Source organism: Leptinotarsa decemlineata, unplaced genomic scaffold (genome assembly GCF_025532065.1).
Source record: "Leptinotarsa decemlineata unplaced genomic scaffold, Ldec_3_MD MMD2_tig00002082_RagTag_RagTag, whole genome shotgun sequence".
Classification (NCBI taxonomy): domain Eukaryota; kingdom Metazoa; phylum Arthropoda; class Insecta; order Coleoptera; family Chrysomelidae; genus Leptinotarsa; species Leptinotarsa decemlineata.
The window spans coordinates 4,855,494-4,869,390 of record NW_027412573.1 but is presented as its reverse complement, the minus strand read 5'-3'; the positions used below and the strand labels follow the sequence as shown (position 1 = coordinate 4,869,390).

General features: G+C 35.9%; 1 protein-coding gene across 1 annotated transcript in view; it reads left to right on the top strand.

Annotated features, from left to right (window-relative positions):
- Nucleotides 1-13,897, top strand: part of Octbeta2R (Octopamine beta2 receptor) — a 301,658-nt gene that overhangs the window by 57,888 nt on the left and 229,873 nt on the right. The gene's annotated exons all lie outside the window — the stretch shown is intronic.

Sequence of the window (13,897 nt, the reverse complement as noted above, 5' to 3'; positions counted from 1 at the left end):
CAAATTGTTCTAATAATTTTTTTCTGTAAAATGAATAAGTCACTGATTCTATTGCAGTTGCCAAAACAAATAATACAGTAATTGAGGGCAGAGTAAACATATGCATGATAGTAACTTTTAAGAACTTCAATAGACACAAAATTACGCAGATTCCATATAACGAAATAATGTGTCGCTGATTTCTTCAGTATGAAATCAACATGATGATTCCAATTGAGTTGGGAATCAATAAAAACTCCTAAAAATTTTTTATAGTCTACCTGTTCAATACTTTTGATCTCAGACCTAACCAATACATTACAATCAGTTTCCTGAATTTTAAAGAGAATGGTGTTGGTTTTAAGATTATTTAGAATCAAGCCATTCTTAGAACAATAATTTTGCATGTTGGATACAGCAACATTTGCTCTTACTGACAATGCTTCACATTCCGAACCACTGACAGTAAAAGATGTGTCATCAGCAAATTGTATAGAGCACTGTGGATGATTAATTTTTGAAAGGTCATTAACAAATGAAATACATAGTGTAGGCCCCAAAACACTACCTTGGGGCACACCTGTAACAACGTTTTGAGATTCAGAGAAAAATGACCCAGTCTGAAGCCTAACTTTAACAACCTGTGTACGACTAGTTAAATAGGTTTCAATCCATTTCAGACTTGGACCACGGACGCCCATGTCAAACAGTTTATCAAGAAGAAGACCATGATGTATAGTATCAAACGCTCGTGTCAAGTCGAAAAGAACACTTAGTGGTTTTTCACCGTTGTCGAAGTTTGATAATACATGATTATGTAGAGAAAGGATGGCATCCTGGGTTGACAAGCCCGTCAACAATTCAACAACAATTTCAACAAATTCAACAATGTTGACACTCCGTCAAAATCAGGATATGTCAGGATTGATTTGGATTTCAATAAAAAATATCTGAAACGCAACACGTGACTCGCTATACAACAGGTTTGTCAGTTGCGTCTATAGACAAGAGTAAGAGAGAACTCCAAACGGCCCAGGCGAAGCTCTATGGCTTACAGAGACAAGCTTGACTGGCCATCAATAGTGTCATCAGTACCACACCGTCAGCGGCCATGTAGATCCTTCTAGATCTACCTCTTCTTCACATTTTTCTGGAGAGAGATGGACTGCATATAGACTTGTGCATATTGCCAATTGCACAAATCAATTTAATGCAGAGTGCAACAGACTGTTGGTTGACACGGGAAGTCACAGCATTCTGGAAATTACCTCTGTTGTTGTTGGTTCACAGATGGATCGAACACACATTCCGGTTCTGGTGCAGGTGTTTTCAGTCGCAGAACCAGGATAGAGGAATTAACCTCCCTAGGAACTTATGCGACTGTATTTCGAACGAAAAATTACGCTATTGAATTGTGTGTGTGTAAATTGTTGACACAAGTCAACAAAAATATTTTCGGACAGGCAAGCGGTGTTGAAAGGTCTTGGCTCCAACCAAGCAACCCTAAATTGGTAGCAGATTGTCAAAAACGACTCTCCTCGATTGAAACATGTAACATACTGTCTTTGTTCTGGATTCCTGGCCATACTAGCCTGGAAATCAATGAGGATGCAAAAGAGGGTGCTGCAAGCAGCTTCATTGGACCTAAACCTGTCATTAGCATCACTTTAGGTTTTGCCAAACAAAAATTGAACACCTGGATGTCAAGAAAATGTATAGACTTCTGGCAGAATCTTCCAGAATTGGCTCACTCCAAGGCGTTTATTAACCCTCCGTTTATTAACTGGACTACAGTAGGGATTAACTACGATATCTGACAGGCCTTCTTACAAGTCACTGTCATTGAATCATTATATGCAGACACTCGGACTGTCGGAAGACAGTGTCTGTCACCTCTGTTTGGAGAATGATGAAACAGCAGAGCATATACTATCTGCCTGACCCATTGGGGACCGAATCAGGTTTTTAGAGTTCGGCAGAGCCGTACTTTCAACATCTGACCTGGAAGACCACTAATCGGCTTAGTTAGGAAGCTGGGATTAAATGGTCTAGTGTGAATAGGTGTCAGTCACAATAATGCGGGTTGCGGTGGAGGATGGAATAGACCCACTCACTTCGGACCTTATCTAACTTAACGCCGAAGTAACCGCAGGGAAAAGCTTTTCTTTCGTATGTTGGGAATGTTACAGATCATTTCGGGAGAATCTTAGAGAAACATGACGTGATACCAATATTTAGACCAACAAAAAAACGAAAACTATCAGAAAAGGTCTAAGGTCACCTAAGAACCCCAGAGAACCTTCAGCAACACCCGGGGTATACTGGATTCCTTGTAACTCCGGGGCGGTCTACATTGGGACCACGAAGAGAAGTGTATGTACCGTCACTATGAATGCAAGAGAATGTGAGTACATTGTCTCATTCGGAAATACAGTAATACTCGATAAAAGTCAAAATAACTCTCTACGAGTATATATATAGAGGCAATAGAAATTCAGAAACAGAGTGATAATTTCAATAGAGAAGCAGAACCTTCCTATCCTCAAAGGTACACAAACAAGTTCAGGTGATCCAATTAAGATAAATCAACCCACGATCATTAATAATAATATAAAACCAGCATCGAGGTAAATGCGTTGAGCACATCGGGAACAACTCAAGCACCAACTTGGGCACTGCGACTGTTACCACAACGCCTTTGATGATACATACTGCTGTAGTAGACGAAACGTTATGCATAAAAACCCGTAGATCACGGCCAAAAAACCCAGAAAATAGCTTCCACGTGGTTAAGATCAATTTATGTTTATACAACACCAAGAATTGGGACCTACCGCACCAAAAAACGTATCATGCCCTTCATCATGTTTAGAACGGAAGTGTTTTTACGTATACAAATAAAAACACTTCTATTTGCAACTGAAGTTACTACAGTTCCGTCCTAAAAAGACATTTTCAAACTCATACATTAAACTGTAACTTCAATTACAAATGAAAATGGCAAAAAACATGAGTATCTACCACGTAGCAACGGCTACATCCATCAATTTATTCTCCTGATTCGTTCATATGGAGGTTTCATTTAATACACAACTCAAAAGTTATCTCCCCAAATGAGACCAAGTTATAACGTAACATTAAAAAGTTAGATTTTCCTATAATAAGAGAATTTCTCAAAAGCGTGTACATACATTTCATATCGTTTCACTGCTGAGAAAATGTATTGTTTTTTCAAAGAAAAGCGCATGGTATACAAACTGAATTATTCAAGGTATCTAGTATCTCCAAATAACTTTCCATGATGATAAAGCCGAGTAGAATTAACGTTCTTTACTTCAGGAAACTTAGCGCATTACTTTCCCAAGTTCCTCTCTTTTCTGTACACATGAATGCGCTTGCAGTATACTGTGTAGCTTTATTTTCTTCTGCAATTGCGAACAGTAAGGAATTCTTGCAATTCAGCAAAGGCAGTTGTTAACTTTTTCGTTGCACTTAGATCTTTCCCATTGTTGGAATGGAATGAATAGGAAATTGAAGTTTATGTATTTCCAAACTCCACGAAATCCTTATGAGACAAACTTAGAGTTCATTCTGTTATTCTGCATCGGTGAATATGGAATCTGGTGAATTACTTCTGGGGATTTTGTGGTATTTCAATTAAATTCAATAAGGTTACAATGAACGTCAATTTGTAGGTATAATCCAATATGTGGAACAAGGTAGTACTATCAGATGTGCCTCAGGGATCTTATATGGGCGCATTATCGATTATTTTCTGGGAAAATTTCAATCAATTTATTAACAATAACTCATTCTTGATATCCGCTGATCTGCAAAATATTTTCAATAATAAGTTGTTTAACATCAAGTTGCTGGTACTGAATCTTAATGAATGTCATAAAATGACATTCCCACGTTGAAACAATCTTACCAACTCAACTCACAGAATCCATAAAACTGCTTCACTAGTGGTCGAGGGAATCAAAGATTCAGGAATAACATTCAACAGCAAAATGAACTACAAATAACGTATAACGGAAACTTCATCAAGAGTGCATGTAATGTTAGATTCTACTTCATAATTTGTCTGTGGTTCTGATAACTGTGCTCTAGTGAGATCTATAAACTCGACTGGATTTTCATTATTATAACTGATCTGTTACCGGGTTTTCTAAAAAAATATGAGTTACAATGACTACTATAAATACTCAGAATTATTTTATAATTTTTGCTATCTGCTATTTTTCTGTTCACAAGTAACATCGATTACCCTGGATTTATAAGAAAGGTTGCTCCATTCATTGCCCTATTGGTGATAGAAGAAATAGAAAAAAATATTTTTGATGATTCCCTTTGTTTGAAATAATTATGGCCAGAACGACTGCCTAATTAGAAAAATGAATTTAGCAGATACTCAAAGTTGTTTACTCGAACTGGTTCAGTGTATTTCATACCAAACTGGTTGAGTGCGGTGTCCTACAAGGAATTATTATAGGATCCATGCCTTTCAAAATTTATAATAATGACCTCAAATTTCGATGAATGAAAAAGTTATGAGTTTTTCTTATCATGAAACCAATGGGGAATATTCCTCCTGACGAAAATCAAGTAGTTTTCATAAAAGAGCTCTAAAACAACGCATTTTAAACTTATCATTTCAACCTTTATCTTTGAAAAATTTTTTGAATACTTGAAAAAGAGGAATGAAATGAAGCATTCAATATTTAAAGGGATTCGTTTCTATTTCACCATTTGGCAACATCGGTTATAGCTAATAAAGGACAATGAATCTATTACCTGTATGAGACAAACGAAGATGACATATTTCAGATGCTGTTCTGTTTACTTATGTTCCGAGTTCCGAGACATTCTGTGACATATGACATTTTGTGCACCTAACCTATCTTCACCTATATGAATAAATAACAAAACAACTGTTGTTTAAGTGGCTTGTGGAAGTGGTATTGAACTATAATTTATATTTTGCCCCAATTGTAGAATATCTAGGTAAATTATAATTACCTATAAATTATTTCAACTTGATATAGGCGCTGTTGCCAATATGTGAATTAGAAACAAATCCCTTTAAAAATTAAAACCCAACATTTGAAACATCAATTTGAATAATTTTCGAAGTTAATTTGAAAATCTCATGAATTGAATAAACTCAACTTTATTTTGTTCAAACTTGCATTTGCTATAATAACCCCAATTGTGGAACATTCCCCATTTCCTCAAAGCCAACAATTGAGAGTCTTCCAAAAAAAACTAGTCCCAAAAATCCAATCACTTCACTTCATTTGTTTTTATAATTTATAAATCAATTTACTCATGGATTACGCATAATTATATATATATACATAGATATACACAGATGAATTCAAATATATTTCACTAAAGGAAAATCTTTGAGGTGCTCTGAGAGCGGTGACTGTGCGACAGTAGTGATTCACGTTATATTTGAATCGCTGGAGATTAAATTCTTTTGGAAGAACGGACTCAGAAAGTTCATTTCACAGTTCTCCAAATTCGACGTGTACTGAGATAAACCTCAAAACTATGAGCAGCCACATTCCGTCGCGTATTTCTGATATGTACCGCTCTTGGTGGAATCAAATGTACCAAGTCACCTTATCACCTCCCGTGAAAGTATCCAGGAACAAGTCTACAACCTATCTTCGATGTTCCAGACTGTCAAGGATGCAAGTGATGTTAGTGTCTTCAATCAGACGGATGGCTCTTTTCCGGATGGAATCCAGTAGCTACAGGGAATGCCTAGGGCGAAGCTCCATATATGTGTACAATACTCCAAAGAAGGTCTAATTTGAGCTTCAAGAAGCATCCAAAGTTGTTGGAGTTTTCTGGTTCGGAACAGTGTTCCAAGCTTTAGAGAAGCAACTTTTGCAATTCCAGCGACATTATTATGCCAAGGCATATTGGTATCCATTTAAATTTAATGTTTGTTTTTTAAGAATTAATGCTAGTTAATCGTATTCTGTTCGAGTTCAACTCACTTAATGCCATAGAATGTTGTGTTTATCAAGATCAACTTGCCTTTTCCAGTTTTGAAAAAATATTTTTCTTTATGAGAGTTTCACATGAACGAAATTTCATTCATACAGACTTGGAATTGTTGTAAATTAGCTCTGGCGATTAAAATTTCTGACTTGTTGACAAGTTATTCAACATTATGTGATACTGTTATGATAATATCAACATATATGACCATATGATTGATTTTGCAGTATGGGAGGAACACTGATGGACCTAGATCCTAGCAATGAGGTTCACCAAGTTCAACATTTCTTGGCATGGATGATGACAAATTGTCTTCGACTCACGTGAAAAAAACCTAATTTGTAATATTGTCTCGGAGACTCAAGCCCTGTTGTCCACGAATTCAAAACTCATACTATGGCATGTGGGAGGCTATTCATAAGTCAAACAAGAAATAGTTATAACATTTGTGACAATATAATGACTCTCATTAGTGTACCAATATTATGAAAATGAATTTGTCATCTTTTGTTGATTCAATCTACGGTAATTTCACATTCCAGCGACTATCAGAAACGTTTTATAGGATTAACATACGTAAGCTTTATAATTCCTGGATGTAGTTCATGGGTTTCTCTATGTCGAACCAGTGAGGAGATGAATGGTAAGGCTTCTTGAAATAGAAACTCGCTAGTTTTGGATTATAAATTGGTGTTTGGTAATGGATTTGTTCGATACGACAAAATGAGGATATGCCATAGTACAGTTTCTTTGTTTGTGAGCTAATATAGGAAACACTTTTTTTATAAAATTTGATTTCATTATTCAATATAGTTGCAGTCTAGGGCAATACAACGATTATAGTGGACATACAATTTTTCGATATAATTTGTACAGTGAAATTTGTCTTCAGCCTCAACCCATTTCGAATTTGAGCTCAATGTCGAGAGTAACTTTGAAGTATGGTAATCTGTAACACTTTTACTGTGGGATATATATTTGTATTTATATTAAAAATTTAAAAACTGTCAAGATGAGCACATTATCGAATTCTTATTTGTATTTTCTATTGTTCTACTAATGTTTAATTTTCATCTATGAAGATGATTGGTTTTTCAGGGATACGAAATATCTTTGTCAGCTTGATAATTGAATTTTTAATCTCCATTTTTCAATCGATCCAAGTTATCTATGTAGTAATAATAATCAATTGAAATTGAAATCATTAATTTTTCGATATGTTTTGGATCCGTGGTCAATCTTGAGAAAACGAGTATTGGAATTGACTTCCGACATTCGATGAATGAACAAAATTCACTGATGATGGAAGGTGCATTGACCTTGTTTGAATAAATTGTTAAGTGTTCAGCTTCTTCAACTGAAAGTTGCGACTTTGCACGCAGAGAATCATCATTTATCAAGTAAATATATTTATAATCCAGGGAGCAAAAGCAAAGCTGTCAATTTTTATTTTTCTCGCAAAGTTGCTAGTTCCATACAAAAAAGTAAATTACAAAAAATCTTCAAAGACTGGTGATGTTTATTCAGAGATGATGGTCTTCTAATAGTTTCTGTTCTTGAAAAAAGTATCAATGAAATAAGTGAAGGAATTATTTTACGTAAAACGGTTTTATTGAAAAAAATTATGATAGTGCTGTAGATAATGTACTAGAAAGTGAAAAATTATTCGGAATGTCCTGAGTTGCAGTCAAAAAAATCAAAATATACTTTATTGTCCAAGAATAACAATTCTCATGACAAAGCATACAGTCACCATGATAACATCACAAATATACAGTTAGCAAGGAGATCATAAATACACATAAATTCTCACTTGCAATAAGCGGACATAATTACATATACAAAAGCAACAAGATTTACACCACTAAGCCAAATAACATTGAACAACAAAACTACGATGTGCCAATTAAATGAATAAAGTAACATGCCGGTAAAACAAAAAGAAAACATTTTTACATTTTGTACATGAAATTACAAGGACTACCCTGAATATATGAAGAATTAGGCATACGTTATATGACCGCCGTCAAAGATAGAGATCCCAGCAAAAAAAATCCTGAAAGTATTCTTCCAGGGTATAGTAGGCCCTCCCAACTATGAGCGTTTTTACAGATTTTCTGAACTTGACTTCGCTTTTGATGACACGCAAGGTTAGGGGAAGGTGATTGAAAATTTTCTTGCTCTCAAAAATTAGAGAGTTGCGAATTAAGGTTGAGGAGGGAATTGGAAGCGAGATCAAGTGGGAGGAGCGAGTATTATAGGTTGAATCAGAAGTAATTATAGCTTGGTATTTCTTGTGCATGAGGCAAGCCATTTCCAAAATGTAGATACAAACCAATGTCAGAACTCCATGTTGCATAAACAAGGGACGACAGGAGTCACGGTAATCAGAACTACATAGGTATCTAATTGCCTTTTTTTGCCCTCTTTGAAATAAATACTGAGCACAAGCGCTCCAGAAGCAGATTCCATAACGAAGATGAGATTCTATTAGTGCGTAGTATACGTTCTTCGCTATACCCAAATTCAACTCATTAGCAACGGCACGAACCGCAAAGCAACCTGAAGCTAATCGATTGCATAGTTTTGTAATATGGTTACCGAAATTCAATTCATTATCAATCAGAAGTCCCAGAAATTTATTATACGTAGAAATGGTGATTTGTTCCTTGTCCAAATAAACATCATCTAAGTCGCCCCTGAATGTTATGATATTTATTTTGCTTATATTGAAAGCTAGAAGATTGGAATCACACCAATTCTTAACTTTTTCTATATCTATGCTTATATGGTAGTTCTGAAGAGCTTTTGTTGTGCCATAGAGTCGATGTATCATCTGCAAAAATAGTAATTTCACCATTGATGTCTGAGTTGGTGAGGTCGTTAATATAAATGAGAAATAGAGTCGGGCCCAAAACTGATCCTTGAGGAACTCCACTCTCAATTACTTGCTTTCCAGACTTAATACCATTAAATGATACAATTTGGCCACGCTCCGATAAGTACGACCTGAGCCAGGACAGTACCGTGCCTCGAAACCCATAAACTTCAAGTTTGCGGAGCAGTATTCCATGATTTACGCAGTCGAATGCCTTTGATAAATCACAGAATATCGCCACCGCAGCCTCTCGTTCAGTTAAATTAATATAATTAATATAATAAGAATAATAAGAAAATTAAAATGGCGTCCTGAGTGTTCTTAGAACTTTGAAATCCATATTGGCGGTTACTTAGAATATTAAATTTTTCGAGAAATGCTGTCATTCTACTCTTCATAATTTTCTTGACAATTTTTGACAGAACAGGTAGTATAGAAATTGGTCTGTAGCTGAAAGGCGACTCAAAATCATCACCTTACAATCAACGTTATCGATCAGATAAAAAAATAATAATATATTTGCTCGTAGCAAACCTGATAATGTATGTTGAAATTTCCCCAACAATTTTACTATTTTTTTATTTGGGTGGTGTGATGACTTCTACCTACATTTCTTTTTTTTCTTTTTAGTATATCATCTTCAACATTTTTTTCTATAAAACCGTTCGATATAAAAATTATTTTTACTCATTTGTTTTTCAAGATTTCAATTTCAAATTCTGTTACTCAATTCTTCTCATTCTCTTTGGTTCATTCAGTGCCTCAATATTACAAGATGATATGTAATATGCCATTTTATAACTGTAGCAGTTTTGAATTTATATTTTTTCCAAAATGTACTACCATTCTACTAGTCAGGATAGGTTAGGTTAGGTCTGAAGTTAGTGGGTCTTTTCGACCCTCCACCGCAACCCATGAGGGTTTATTGTGGCTCACACCTATTCACACTCGACCAAATAAACCCAGCTTCTTAACGAAGCCGATTAGTTTGTCTGGTGGTGAGTGGTTTTTCAGGTCAGATAGTAAGAACTCTAAAGACCTGATTCTGTCCCCAGCGGGGCAGGCACAAGGTATGTGCTCTGCTGTTTCATCATTTTCCGAACAGAGGCAACACACACTGTCCTCCGGAGGTCCAAGTCTCTGTATATGATGATTCAAATGACAGTGACCTGTAGGAAGGCCTGTTAGACATCGTAGTTCATCCCTACTGTAGTCCAACAACTGTTTGGAATCCAGCTTTGAAGGCTGAATAAACGCCTTGGAGAAATGCATAATGCCATTCAATGTTTGTTTGGCAGAGCCTAAACCGATGCCAATGACAGGTTCTGGTCCGATGAAGCTGCTTGCAGCACCTTCCGTTGCAAGGGAGTCAGCAGTCTCATTGCCTTCTAGACCAGTTTGGCCAGGAATCCAGACCAGAGACAATCTCTTAAGTCTTCCAGTCTACTACGTAAGCCCTATCATCTGATAACTATATTGGGGTAGTTGTGAAAAAATATATAATTCGCCATTTGTAGATGCGGCCATCTTGGATTCACAATAATATACAATTCATTGAATTGTATTGTCATGAAAATTGTATGTGTGTACCAAATATTAGACCAATCTGTCAACAAACAAACATGGCAACCCAATGCTTTTTTTATTCTTTGTTAATCCTTGAGAAATGTCTTCAAAAAACTAATTCCTCAACCTACATTCATGATTCCATCCTTTCCACTTTTTACTTCAAAAGAACCGCTGGAGTACATAAAGTTAATGATGTAATTATATAATAGTTCAAGCAAACAGAGTTCCCCAGATATTCAGATCATCACCTCAAAAACATACATTAAGCTATGTGTTGGCTCCCTATCAATTAAACACAGGTCCCGCAGTTTATTTATAGAAAACAACATATTGAATGATGATTGTTTTGTTCGTGGTTCCCAGGATGGATTTTTTTATAGCGTATCAAATTCATGGCAATTTATAGCATAAACTAAGTGATTGCTGCACGCAAATGTTCATTGTTTTGACGTAAACAAAACAAATTGCAATAGTTCAGGAAACGTTGGTTGACAACGAGAATTGGAAATCTGACAGGCTCTACGATCTCACTGAAAACGGAGTTGCAATAGAATAAGTGTATTTTCATACAAGTTGTTTCATCAAAGCTATTTTTCAGCCTTTCTCTGCAGGTTTTGTGGCTGACTTTCCATCTAGGACTGCGATAGACATCATCAAAGGCAACTAACGAGGTGTTCAGGTTTTCTTTCAAAGTCATTCTTTGATAGTGGGCATGGCTTCATTTTTATCAGTAATAATGATAATAATAATGTTTATTTATCAAAAATTACAATTTCGAAAACAAAATGTTTATGTAAATAGTGCTTGAAGGCTGAATAAATAAACAATAAACAATGGCATCATCGTAAGACTGTTGCTTGTGCGTGATGTAGCCGCTAGAAATGATAAGAAAATATTTGAAATCTCACATTTATAGGTGAAAACGTCACATCCAGGGGCCTATAACACAACCACAACAAGTCTAACAAGTGTATCAATAAATTATACAAGTGTAGATATTCTGTAACATAAAGTAACTAGTGGGGCACTGGTAATTACGGGACTTTCTCTACAATTGTAGTATCTTTTCGTAACACAAAAATGAGACTTGTACAGTCGTGTTACAGAATTGTCGACAATTGTAGACGATTTTCTACCTATCTTGATTGATAAGTAGATTGAGCGTACTAGTGTAGTGAAGTCTTTCATCGTGAGCGTATATCTATAATTCGACTGTCGATATGTGATCAAACGATTCGGATAGTGAAAATGAAAATGGTCGTGCACTATATCGCTATCGGGAGAGAAGTAACTTTGTCATACTGACAGACGGGGAATTTATGGAAAGGTTCAGACTTAGTCGACAACACTGTCAAAGTCTTCTTCAAGATATAGGTCCAGCCATAGCGAATATAACGATTCGAGGGTATGGCTTGGTCACCATTACAGAAACTACTTATTGCTCTGCATTGGTTTGGAAACGGAGGGCAATTCCATGGAGTATGTGATATGTACGGATATCAAAAATGACCGTATGCAGATGTGTTCACGAAGTTACTGCTGCCGTAAATGAAATAAAATTTGATGTATTAGTTCGATGGCCCGACAATACAGGGAACGTAATAGAACGTTTTCATAATTTGGCAGGATTTCCTGAAGTTTGTGGAGCTGTAGATGGAATCCTCATGAATATCGATGCCCCCACAAACAACGAACCTGTTTACGTCGATAGTCATGGAAAGCATTTCATCAACTGCATAGCTGTATGTGGGCCTGACTTAAGGTTTTATTATATAAGTGTAAATTGCCCCGGAAGTGTGCACGACGCGCGGGTACTCCGTAACAGTTCTCTGTTTCGTAGAATGGAAAACGGTTGAAGACCTCATGCAAATGCTGTCATTCTTGGAGATTCCGCTTATCCTTCGCGTGAATGGTTAATTCCACCAACCTATGACGAATTGATGAACCCAGCGCAGATCGCCTTCAACAGAGCTCATAAACGGACTCGACGCATTATTGAAAACGCTTTTGGCGTATTGAAGGAAAAATTTCCATGTTTGAACCACCTACGAGATGATCCAGCCTTCGCAGCAAATATTTTTAAATGTTGTGCAACATCGTGCAATATTACAAAAATTGATGAAGATGATAATATGGTATTAAATGGTGATGATGATGATCAAGGTGTCGAAAACAACCTCAGAGATAACGAAGCACCTCCACTTGCAGCAGCAGCTCGTGCTAGAGTTCAACAGTTTATAGATTATTTTAGGATAAATAATTAGCGTGAAGAAGAAGAATCAACTTAAATTAATTGAATATGTAAGAGAATATGATTGTTTTTCACGAAACTGAATATTTAAATATGTGGTACGCTGGCCCTCTCCACAAGAAATGTAGTCTCTTTCAAAACTTTGTGTAAATTTGGATCTTGGAAGGTTTAGTGCAGTTTCTGCAGTTTCTGGCATTATCAACTTTTCCCTTAAAATAAAAAGCATATTTTGGATAGAATATTATGAATCAGGGCCTATGATTCTAATTCATTTTCAGCAACTGAAATATTTTAATTATTGAGAATTTACACGTATGGTTACAATATGCCAACAATATGCACTTGCCTATTAATATTGAAATACCTCGCATAAGCTCAACTGAATCATAAGAGTACCAAAACTATAGTACGCACGCTCTTACGTACCATTGTAATTTTCTTCATATTTTGCCATAATGTGTCTCTGGCATATGTCCACTCTTTATCTGAAGACATTAAACAAACACTTTTGCAACATTTTCTAATTCTTTCCATTTCTCAACTTTGTCTGTTTTTCAAACGGTGGGAAAAGGCACCGAATAGAATTTTTTAATTTCCTTTAACTTTTTGTAAAAACTGCATTTTCCTCTCAAATATTACTTGTTTGCTAGCCATAGCTACAACTATTATTTCACTTGCAGTCCTTGCGCTTCACCACTAACACGAAAACACGTTGAGACATGTTACACCACAAATCGCGTTACCGAAAACATTGTTCCTACATTGTCTTGTAGGAACAACATATACAAGTGTAGAATATTTTACTTGTAGCTACAAGTATATGAAATTCTCTTATGCTACGAAAAATTAGGATACTTGTAGCTATAAGCGAATAACTCGTTACTTGTAGACTTGTTACAATTGTAAGATTTGTGTTACAGGCCCCAGGTCAAGTGAATAACACGATCGGTTTGAAATCTCAGTTAACATAATATCCATGAATTACATTACAAATTATCTAAATATTACCAATAGATATACATTGCCAAGTCCGTGGTGCTGAAGCTGAAGAAATCTTAGAGAGAGGTCTCAAAGTGAGATAATATGAATTGAGAAGGGATAACTTTTCAGTTTCCGGAAACTTTGGTTTCGATATCCAAGAGCACATCGATCTTAGAATCAATCAAATATGACCTCAGCGTCCAGGGGCGCTGACCAAATCT